At 41.4% G+C, this 12,461-nt stretch overlaps 1 pseudogene; it reads left to right on the forward strand.

Moving 5' to 3' along the window:
* LOC133756676 (POU domain, class 5, transcription factor 1-like) overlaps positions 1 to 12,461 on the forward strand; it is a 67,751-nt pseudogene that overhangs the window by 8,004 nt on the left and 47,286 nt on the right.

Raw genomic sequence — 12,461 nt, forward strand, 5'->3', positions numbered from 1 at the left:
TAGCCCTATTTCAAAACGAAGTTCATATGCCGAGGTTCTGAGGGTTATGACTTCAAAATGCATTGGGGAGATAGGATCCATCACTTGATAGGAGGCATTTATGTGCTTCCACAATCCTGCCTGTTCAGCCTGCTTTCATTTCTCCTTCATTATAGGACAAAGGACCTGCCAATTATTGAATTAGTTCTCTGTGGCAAGCATTTTACTTAGTTAAGTAATTAATAATTGGGAGAACTCCCAAGAGGGACATTATCCTCATTTTACTGGTGAGGAATTTGAGGACTAGAGAGTGTTGTAAGTCTGTTTCTAGGATTTACTTATCCTCTGGTTCTATAGCTCTAATCTCATTGCAACAAGAAGCCTTCATGAAAACCCAGACAAAATTGGGTTTCCCTGATAGTCCCATGGTGTCATGGTTTCCCATAATAAACTTCATATCATTTAAATTTATTCATCATCTAACCATTTGATTAGTGTTTGCTTTTCCTTCTAGACCATAAGCTCCATAAGGTAGAGCCCATGCATTTCTCTAGGCACACAGGTATTCAGTATATTTATTTTTTTTGAAAGACAGAAAAACTGAGAGAGAAAGAGGGAGAAAGAGGAAGAGAAGAGAGAGAGAATGAGAGAGAGCAAGAGAGATATTGTACATCTGGTCGCTCAGTCACCAAATGGACACAACACTCAGTCTGGTCCATGCTGAAACCAGAAGCCAGGAACTCCATCCTCATCTTTCACATGGGTGGCAGGGGCCCAATAATTGGGCCATCTTCTGCTGCTTTACCAGGCACATCTGCAGGTTGCTGGATCAGAAGCAATGCAGCTGGGACTTGAACTGCTGCTCTGATATGGAATGATAGTGTCATAGGCAGCAGTTTAATTCACTGTGCCCACAACACTGGTTCCAATAAGTTGTAGAATTAAGATTTGAAATTTTCACTCCAAAGCCCAGAATTGCTGTTTCAATAATAATTAAGGCCTAGACACCTGTAGTGTGGTAAATATTTGTAGGAAAGTTGAAACTTTCCAAGTTTTGATAATGTATCTGCTGAAGAAAACAGAAAAGAAAGAAGAAAGGAGGAAGGAAGGAAGAAAGGAAGGAAGGAAGGAAAGAAGGAAGGAAGGAGGGAAGGAAGGAAGGAAGAATAAAAAAGGGAAGGAGGGAGGGGAAATATCTTTATAGTCTTAGAACAATATCTATGACCTACATTGAGTCTGTTCTCTCTGTACTGATATCACATTCATATGAGAATTGATGTGAAAATAAAGAGAAAACGAAGAGTAGATGTTGTGGCACAGCGGGTTAAATTCCCTCTTTGGATTCCTGCACCCCATATCAAAGTGCCAGTTTGAGTCATGGCTTCTCCACTTCTGATGCAGGTTCTTGATAACGCATCCTGGGAGGCAGCAGAAGATGGTGCAGGTATTTGGGATCCTTCTGGCTATGGCTTGGCCCAGCCCCAGCTGTTGCAGCTATGTCAGAAGTGAGGCAGTGGATGTAAGACCTCTCTCTTTCTCTTTCTTCCCCCACAGCCCACCCTCCCTGGCTACATACAACCTGCCATTCTGTTTTTGAAGTGGGTGAAAATAGATAAACATTAAAAAGGTTAAAATACATAAAAATTTTATGAACTTGCACATGTGCATGGGAACCCTACAAAATATGAAACTTGAAAGAAGACCAGATGGTTGAATTATAAATATTCTCTTCATAAGGAAGAGAGAAGTGGGGACTATAGGTACGTTTGAAGGAAAAGGGAATGATTTTTAGGGGAATTGAGTGGGTCTGATGAATAGAGAATGGTCTGGTACCAAGTTTCTCTGTGCTTTAGGTATGTTAGTTGACCTCAGTCCATTCCTTTATGATATGAGTTTAATCTTCCTTAAGTAAGGAATGTTCAGTGAGAAGACTGAAGGTGATTATGCTCCTGTTTGGCAGATTCAGTATTAGCAAGTCCTTCTCTGCATTTGTTGCTTTCCATGCGCTCTCAGTTTGAAGTTCAAGGAGGCGTATGATGGTGTATTGTTTTCCGAACCCCAATACTCTTGACATTGCATTCAGGATGTCAAGATGAATAAGCCCCATTCCTGATCCTCAGGGAGTTCATAAGCTAGTAGAGAAGACACAGAGGAGGAGGAAATGACTAACTGATGATGAGGCAAGGGCCATGTGGAGGGCGTATCTCAGGGGAGTCAGACCCAAGTCAGGTCATGCAGACAGGGAGACCAGTTAGGAGGACTGCGTGATGGAGTGAAGAGAAGGCAGCCAAGGGATCATTGCCCTTAGGCAGAGAAGCAGGTGTGAATGGAGACAGTCCTTGGTAGAGGGTGGTATGTGCCCCAAGAGATCAGCAATTTGGTAGACAGAAGACTTGTTGAGTTAAATGAGCTGCTTGTAAAAGAATTTTTTCCGGTCAAGTCAATTTATTCATATTCTTACTGATATATACTACATATTTCTGACTCAGCTCAATGAAAAGTGGAGTTTTCAAATGGTTCAAGTTTTCCAAATCCAGAAAGGGCTCTCTTTGGAGGTATGAGTTCCCAGTCTTCTGGGGGTGTTTGAACATGATATGGCTGAGTATTTCAATCCTTTGTTATAACAGTACTTCCCATCATTTTTTTATGCCATGGAACACACAGAAAACCTTAGTATTTCATGACACCTTGAAGGGACAATGAGTAGCACCTTGTCCAGAGAATTTAAGCAGTCCATACCCCCTCCCCTGTAACTCCTTCATGATACAACATATGGAATGTTGTAGAATATAGAATTTAATCTTTCTGGAGTTTTAGACATAAAAAAATCAAGCTATCCTCTAATCATGAGGTTCTTTAAACAGAAACATTTCTTTTCCACATTCTTCATACAGAATCCCAGAGTAATATATTAATGGTATAAAGCAGATTATGTCACTTCCCTCCATAAAACTCTTTACTTACCTCTTAAAACATTTCAAAGAAAATTTGCAATCATTATCTTGAACTAACAAGCCCTGTACAGTTTGGTCCCTGCTTACCTCTTCCAATTAATTTCTTACAAGTTTCTCTTTTTTTCACTATAATCCAGTCCTAGAAATTTCCTTAAAATTTTCAAGTAAGCCAAACCCACTCCTACCTCAGGTTCTTTGCACAGGCTAGTACCTCCAAGGGCAAAGACGAAAGTTAATGCTTTCTCATACTTCTATCTTTGGCTTAAATATTATATTTCATAAGGCTTTTCTCTGACTGCCATAAATATCTACTTATTGTGGTATATATCGCATTGTCTGTTTCATCAAATGTTGTATTTAAACATTTACCCAGTTTGATCGTCTGCTCTCCCAATGCCCCCTCACCCCAGCCCCACACATGTATCACTTATACATAATTTCTCTGACCCGTGATTTTGGCCCAGGTAGAGACCTTGCTCTACTCAATACTCTCAGCCCAGTGCACATTGCACTGCCTGACACACTGTAGGAGCTCCGTACTCAGAAGCTGAATGAATGAGTGAATTCTAACATTTTAAAGTGAGTTTAACAAATGGAATAACATGAGTTTTGTACTTCCAATGAAGTTAGATATTTAATGAATGAGATGAGATAGAGACAGATACAAAGGATGGATTTAAGTGAGTGGACACATTGGGATGTAGGAATTGAGAAATGTGGCATGGAGGAAGCTCTAGGTGTCCTGTGAAATATACTTTTAGAAACCATGCATATGTCTGCGAGTGTGCATGTGTGTGTGTGTGTTAAAGAGAAAAAGAGAAACATGTCATTTCCTTTGGTTGCTTCATTTCCCAAATGCCCACAATGAGCCAGAAACTCAAATCTAAGTCTCCCACATGAGTGGCAGGAACCCATTACTGGAACAGTTACTGCCGTACCCTAGGAGAGCTGGAATCAGGAGCTGGAGACAGGACTTTTAACCCAGGCACTCTGATGTGGGACGCAGGCATCTTATTCATGTCTTAACTATTAGACCAAATGTTTGCTCCCTCCTCCCTGAATTATTAACATGAGAAAGTAAGGTGTATGTGTGGGGGAAGGGAGCTCCAAAGTATTTCAGGAGAACTTATTATGAATAAAAATACACAAAAGGAGATAGGTTCGGAATCATAAGTAACGCAATTCAGTTTATTATGGCAATGGTTCTCAGTCAGGTATGATTTTATTCCCTAGGGCACATTTTGTAATGTCTGCTGACAGTTTTGGTTGCTTCAACTTTGGGGTGCTACCGGCATCTGTTACAGTCTAGACAGTAAGCTAAACAATTCTTCAATGCACAGGGCCCTTCATCTCAATAAATAATTATCCTCCCAACATTTCAATAATACTACTAAGAAGTGTCCTATTATAGAAATATGTAGGAACATCAAAGAAAATGCAACTAAAAGCAGCCTGTTTAGTGGTATAGATAACATAATAGGGCCTGCACCAGAGGCATGACCAAGGGAGAGGGAAAGGACTGGATAGATTTACATTATTTCACAGCTGTCATACTTGGGATTGCCAGGGACAGCATGTATCCACTTCATTTCTGAGACTTTAAGTATAAAGTCTTGTCCCTTTGATTCAGTTCACATGCATTTGGAAGGGAAATACCACAGTCTTGACTTTTTGTCCATAAATGCTTGGAATGCCCCTGAGGTTTCTCCAGCATTTCGTATCACTTGTTTTCATCAGCGGGTGGAGAATTTAAAAACATGTATTATAATAACTAACAACTCTGGAGCTTTGGTGAAGGAATTTGTATTGCACCATATTTGGGGGTGGGATGAGTGGAAAAGGAAAAAAAAAAGTAAGAGGAGAGGGAGAGGCAAACACAGCAAAGCATGGCAATTTTAGAATTTCTATTGTAGAACATTTGTTTATAGAATACTTGGACGATGAGGATATTTGAAAAATAGAGTCATGGTATCTTCGAGTTGGAAGGTTATCTAGTCCAGTCTTTTTTTATTTGAGCACAGAATCAAAACATTAAATGGGATGGCTGACTACTCTTGTCTTTAAGATATTCAGTGCTTGGCCAGCTGCCAGGTTACTCAGTCTGTGCTCACATTTGCAGTGGGTTTCTAAGATTTCAAGATGTTGGCAATCTGACAAAAGCCTATTCCAAATGTAACTGGTATCTTTATTAAGGTATAGCAAATGAGACATGAATAAAAACTGTGCAAAAGAGCCAAGGCAAAAATACAAGGTAATTTTTAATTGGACTTCACCTTTTATTGGGTGTGTGTGACCTCAGCAAAAAAAGAAGCATCCCTGGCCATATTTCCATCCTGGCTTCGTCTAGTCTGGGAATAGCCAATTATCAGTGATATCTCGGTCATTGTTCTGATGCCAACCATGGGAATTTCGACCTCCATGTTTGATAACATAATCAACGCCTCATTGGTCAGTAGCCAAAGCCAGACCCCAACTCACAGATATGGGGGGTGGGGGAGTGAGCTGTATAACCTACTGGCTTGATTCAGGATTTTAAGGCACATTTAGTTCACTTATGCTATCGTGCATTCTTGGAAATGTGTATTTTAAATTGCCCATGCACTTTCATCACGGAAGTCAAGAGCATGTAAGTTCCTTGCCTTTTCTGGAAGGAACATTAGACATGGAAGCTTTAACACTCCTAAGAGAGCAGATGTCTGGTCAAACTTTTGCAATTCATAATAAATGGAGCCCAGGAGAAGGAATTGCTAATGAAGTCTGGGAATGAGTGAGGAGGAAAAATATTCTGTTAATTATTCAGAGAGGGAGTTAATTTAGAAAAAAGGTGATTGGTAATTAAGTTTGTCCTCTGGGTTTCTAGGTGTGGCCACCTGTGACCAAGGTTTGTAGATAATGGGAAAGAGGGAAGGGTACCTCTGCACACCACGATTCTAATGACCACGGGTCTGTGGAAATGCTCAGTTAGGTCATCTTCTTTCCTGTTCTCACTTCCGGCCTGCCTGCTCTGACTTATAGCCCAACATGTCCATAACACCTTGTGGAAAAGACACCACATAATAATCGACGCCATGTTTGTGAACAAGATATATGTCCTCTTTCTCTTTATAATGAGAATTCCATGGGAGACGTGAGGCAAAACTAGAAATTCCTTTTTGCATATCGGATAGAACCAACAGAATATAAAACAGAAAAGGTAATAATATAACCACATATGTGTTTTTCAAGAAAAATTGAAAAGGAACAAACAAACAAACAAACAAAACACACACACAAAACAACAATACCTCCTAATTTACTGATAAAATTCTTTGAGTTGGGTTCAACAGATTTAATAGTCTGTAGCTTTCTTTTTTTTCTTTTTTTCCTTCAACCACCGATGACCTTGGTTTCTTGTCAAAATCACTGGCCAGTCTTGTGGCATAACAGGTGCCTACCACTTTTGGTTCAAGTTCTGGCTGCTCCACTTCTTTTTATTATTGTTTATTTATTTGAAAGGCAGAGTTACAGAGAGACCTGCTCCACATCCCTTCTACTTCCCCAACAGTATGCCTGGGAAAGCAGCAGAAGATGGCCAGAGTGCTTGGGACCCTGCAACCACACGAGAGAACCAGATGAAGCTCCTGGCTTTGGCCTGGCCCGGCCATAACCATTGGGGCCATTTGGTCTCGAGAGTGAACCAGCAGATGGAAGACTCTCCCCCCACTTTCTGTAATTTTGCCTTTCAAATAAATAGAATAAATCTTTACAAACCAACAAAATGTTCAAACAATAAAAGATCACTGACAGCACTTCAGAAACATACAAGGCCCTTATAAACTTTGTAGTACTCAGTTTTCTACCTTTGAGTCCTGATTGTGCTCTGCTAAGTTTATGAGCAGAAAGAAGAGTTTCTCATCGAATGATTTTCCAAACATAGAGCACTCACTTAATATTTCATTTTATAGTATTCTCATACCTCCACCAATTATTTAAAAATTTTAACATTTTAAAAAAAGATTTTATTTATTCCTTTGAAAGGTACATACATACACATACGAAGAGAGAGAGAGAGAGAGAGAGAGAGAGAGAGAGAATATATTCCATCTGCTGGTTCACTCCTCAAACGGCCAGGGGCCAGGAGCTTCTTCTGTGTCTCCCGTGCTGGTGCAGGGACCCAAGCACTTGGGCCATCCTCCATTGCTTTCCCAGGCCACAGCAGAGAGCTGGATAAGAAGAGGCTTGGGGAGCCCTCCTTTCCCTTGGCGGGACACAGGGCTTCAGACTTGCCTTCTTGCCCCCACCAGGCGGTGGTAGTGATGGGCCAGGAGGGCACTCGAACCTGGCTGAGCCTCCAAGACCTTCCTGGTGGGCTGGCAATTGGCGGGGGGGTTGGGCTGGACTTGGAAGTGTAGCGGATTCCCGTGTGTCCCACAGTGGTGTGCCTTCTGTCGAGGGGTGGCGCAATGTGCTTCGCAGCTGGCGTGAGTCTCCTGTCTTAAGGCAGCCTGGAGACCTCTCAGCCCCGGGGGGCCAGCAGGTGCCTCCCCTGAGCTCTGCTCTACCCGGTCTGGTGCTGTGAAGCTGGAGAAGAGGAAGCCGCAAGAACCCCAAGGAGTCTCAGCACATCATAGCTCCACGGAAGAACTCCAACAGTTTGCTAAGCTCGTGAAGCAAAAGAAGATGACTGTGGGATACACCTAGGCCGATGGTGGGCCTCAGCCCGGGGGCTCTCTTTGGAAGAATGTTCAGCGAGAGGAGCCTCTGCGGATTGGAGGCCTGCAGCAGAGTTTCTAGAACGTGTGCAAGCTGCGGCCCCTTGCTGCAGAAGTGGGCGGAAGGAGCTGACCTTAAGGGGATTTGCAAAGCAGAGGCCCTGGTGCAGGGCCGGAAGAGAAAGCGAAGGGAGCGAGAGCACTGCTTGAAGAGTATGTTCCTGCAGTGCGCGGAACCCACGCTGTCACAGCTCGGCCAGCAGCTGGGGTCAGAGAAAGACGAGTGTGGTTCTGCACCCGGCTCCGGACAAACGAGCGATCACTGTCAATTCCCAGCGTGGGGATGTGGGGGCTGCCGGATCTCCCCTCTCACGGGGACCTGGATCTTTTCCTCTGGCGCCGTGGCCCCGTTTCCGTACCCCGGGCTCTGGCAGCCCTCACGTGGCTACTCTGTGCGGGTCTCCGCTCCGTGCTTGCCCAGACGAACAACCAGTACTGCCGGCCCTTTCCAGGAATGGGGAGTGTGGGTCAGGGGAGACACTAGGGAAAGAGAACCTGGGGTCTACGCCAGAGAACCTGCGCATGGAATTAAGTTCTTCATTCACTAAGGAAGGAAGGAGTTGGAAACACGAGGGTAGGGTAAGGAATTTTGGGGGAACTGAGTGGAGGAAAGGTGAAATTCAATGATACTCTTGAGTGTCGTCCCCACATCACTTTGTTTTTAGATAAAGAAGCCTGGGACACAATGGATAAGAAAAAATATTTTATTATTTTTCAAAATTGTATTTCATTTGAATGGCAGGCAGGTAAAAATCTTCCATCTCCTTATTTACTTTTCAAATGCCCTGTTCCGCCAGGACTGGGTCAGGTGGAAGCCATCTGGGTCTCCTGCAATGAATGGCAGAGACCCAATGGGCTGAGCTGTCACCTGCTACCTCCCAGCGTGTGCATTAGCAGAGAGTTGGAATCAGGTGTGGAGCTGAGACTAGAACACAGGCACTCTGATTTGGGGAACAGGCAGTTCCTAGCAGCTTCCGATCTGGAGCCCCCTGCTCCTCTTTTGAAACTGATGCATAGTAATTGTACCTATGTGTGGGGTACATGGTGACATTTCAATACGTGCATGCAATGTGTAAGGATTCGATCAGGGTGACCGATATATCCTTCTCCTTCCACCTTTATCATTTCTTCATGTTCCACCTGTGGTTTACCTAGCACTTTCTGGATTTTCATTTTTTTTTCTTTCTTTTTTTTTTTTTCTTAATTTTTTCTAATCTAAGTTATACAAACAGGAAAGCAGCACAATGTCAAAAAAATCATGACTTAGATGAATATATTTCTATATGCTAAATAAAAAAAAGCTGTACTTCAATGTAATTACTACAATGAAAATTACATTTAACTTTTCTTAGTACAAGAGGCTATATTAGCTATCCTTGACCCAAGTATGTGTGTGTATGTGTGTGTGTGTAAGTTCAAGGCTTATCATCATTGTGAAATGCAGACTTCCAGTTGTTCATGCATAGAACAGCAGCAGAAACTGCAAAGCTGATTGCCGAAAAGCTGTGAAGGATGTGTTCTTGCAACAAAGCACATGGGGTCTTGGTTCCAAGTAGGAAAACAACACTGTTGTTCCATACTCCCTCAGTGAATCACCCTAGGGAATGAAAGGCCATGAGACAGCATGGAAGGGAGCGATGGACAGTGGCCCTGCCTGCCTGCTAATCAGATTGTGCTTGGCTTTACAAAAAGAACAAAATTCACCCTTTTAATAATTCCCTTAGACAGTAAAGCCAAGTTGGCTCTCCAGCCAGCTCTTGTTTGTGAAGTGTAATTCTGTGGTAATGAGCTGGTGACAATGTGAGGAAAATAGTCTAAACATTATGAAAACTATTTCCAAACATGACTAAAGATCATAAGGAAGAGAGAGAAAGAGAGGGAGGGAGAGAGAGAGGAAAGGGAGAAAGAAAAGGAAGCAAGGACACCGTGGAGGAAGTGCTAATGGCTGCTTCCAAGGAATTGGGAGCACAATGGATACACATTATTACCTATCAATATAGTAGGTTCAAGGAATGAACTCTGTTGAGATTTCTAGTCATTTTCATCTTCCAACTCAGAAAGGTGCAACTGTCCATTCCACTGTCTCTTCCTTACTACAGAGATGCTTCATTCTGTTGCAAATGAATGAGTCTCAGTCATTCTCACAAGATTTCAATGTATTTGCCTTTAGCTAAGTTTAATATTTTCTGAGTAGCTATTGATCTCTTCCCATTGATAAATAATGCCCAACACCTGCGCTTTCCAATTTTAATGTATGTAGACTTGGCAGTTGGGCAGCAATTTTGGGAACAATAACTATCAAGTCTCTCTTGCTCCTTTCTACTTATCCACAGGTAATCTTTTAAATGCTGGGAACGAGCTAGGACATAGGGTTGGTGGTAGAATCTGTTTCCCATGAGGAAATATATATTTTTTATGTAGAAAAGAGAAATGGGATATAGTATTTTCTTTTAATTTTTTTCTTATTTATTTTTATTATATTTGAAAGAGAGAGAGAGGAGATGGAGAGATATGTTCCATCTGCTGGTTGACTTCACAAATGTCTGATAACAGCCAGATGTGGGTCAGGTGCTTGGAACTCAATCTGGGTCTCCCTCAAGTGGGTGGCAGGGGCCTACAGATACTGGATTTTCTAGGAAAAGGAAGATATGTGCTCAAGATGTTTTGTCACAGGAGGACAGAAGCAAAATGTGTTGGATAGGCAAGTCAGGAGAAAGAAAGCAAGGCTTTTGTATTCAACAACAGAAAAGGAATAAAAAGTAGACTTTTCACTGCATGTTGTATTTTATCTTGCTCCTAATAATATATATATATATATATATATATATTGTATATAATACTATCCTGTGTGAAAATATGGGATCCTTTGCATTTTTGATCATTTTCATGTAAAGTAGTGAGGAGTTCTCTTTTTCCATTCTTCCTGAGATAAAGCAGGAAAAATACTTCACAAGCATACTGTGTTGAAGAACAGATGCAAAAGAGATTTCAGGAATTTGATCTTTGTATTAAGGACAAGAAACACATTGCTGTTGCTGGCTTTTCCTGTGAGTTTTGAGTGGAAGCTTTCAATTTGTTGGTGAATCTATCAAAATTTAAATGTTAATATTTGCTATTCTGTCAGTGCATAGATGACTAGTAAGGTCATGGAAAATAGTTAAATTCTTTTTGTGCATCCTTTCGCTATCATTTTCCATTTTCTCAGTCTCTTCTATTTTAGTGTATTGAGTAAAAAAAAAAACCAAGGTTTTTGCTGGAGGCCTTTATTGGGGATTTCAGAGGATGATTGTTTTTGATAAAGCTTTTAAGATAGAAGGACCATTTTTCTTTTATCAGTTGGACTATAAAACTAAAACGTGTCCTTACACCGGATGACAAAGTCTTTGTTTACATGTGTACTTAGTTCTGCTGAGCTATCGGTTCTCTGGTGTGTAATATTGATGATATTTTTCTTGCAATCTGTGATTTATATCCTGCATTAAAAAAAGAATCCAAGTGATTCAAGTTTCACACTTTTTCTCTTGTTAAAGGTTGATCTGTAACTCTTGGGCATTTATAAGGGAAGGCATGTTGCTGATGCTCCGGTCAACCACTGTTGGAATTCAAGTTTCTTTTTCCCTGAAATGTGTTTAGGAGACTGGGGGCTTGTTTTGCAGACACATGGCATCAACCATTAACTATCTACATCACATTCCTTGGCAATGTGTAAAGGCTTTCTTTCTAAGTTCAAGGTTAAAATTCTACCTGTTAGGATATTAACTTGACCTTTCTTATTTTTTTTTCTGTTGTTCTTAATTCTGAGCAAACTACACAACCAAAACATAATTCCAGAACCTGGCTGTCAGGAGAAATTCTCTTAATTCTTAATATGTCTTTTTTATTCAGCAACAAAATTAGTTTAGGTGTTTTAAACATTAGACTGATTCAATGTCTTCATTAATAGACTTTTGCTTTAGCTTGGACAAGATAGTCAAAGATTTATACATATAAGTTGGCAACTGAAGACCAGGCTGTTAAGAAATGGTAGATTTATATAATGATATACAATAGTACCTGAAACAGTGTCTTTTGTTTCAAAATCTACTGTTTCTAAATTATTTTCAAAGCTATCATTAAGAGTTTTCAGCAGTAAAGGGGCTAGTGTGATAGCTAGTGTGATAGTGTATTGGGTTAAACTGCCATCTGCAATGGCAGGATCCCATATGGGCACAGGTTCAAGTCTCAGCTGCTCCGCTTCCAATCCAGATCCCTGCTAATGTACCTGAGAAAGCAGTGGAAGATGGCTGAAGTCCTTGGGCGCCTGAACCCCCCTGGGAGATCTGAAGCTCCTGGCTTTGGCCTGGCCCAGCCTCAGCCATTGCAGCCATCTGGGGAATGAACCAGTGCATGGAAGATTCTCTCTCCCTCTCTTTCACTCTGTCTTTTGAATAATATAAATGAATGAGTGAATAAACAAAGAAAATAAAGAAACCTTCTTAATAAAAGAATGCTTTGGATGTCTAGAAACCAATGTATCTGTTTTTGTTCTAAGGGCCTTTTAGAAAATCTCAAATTACTTCACAGTTGGAGCAACTAACAAAAGAAAAGGAGTTGGATGAAATTACACAGCGAGGCTGTAGTAGAAGTCTCATGAAATAGAACTGTGCCCTCTGTGGCGTGTTTGACTGCTCGTGTCCCGAGAGTATTGCTCGAGGCCTGAGGCCTGAATCTAGCAGTCCTGGCCATTTAAGGTCACAAGCAAACAAAGAAAGAAGGAAAACACAGAGACGTGATGCTT

This window comes from Lepus europaeus, chromosome 3 (genome assembly GCF_033115175.1).
Source record: "Lepus europaeus isolate LE1 chromosome 3, mLepTim1.pri, whole genome shotgun sequence".
Taxonomy (NCBI): Eukaryota; Metazoa; Chordata; class Mammalia; order Lagomorpha; family Leporidae; genus Lepus; species Lepus europaeus.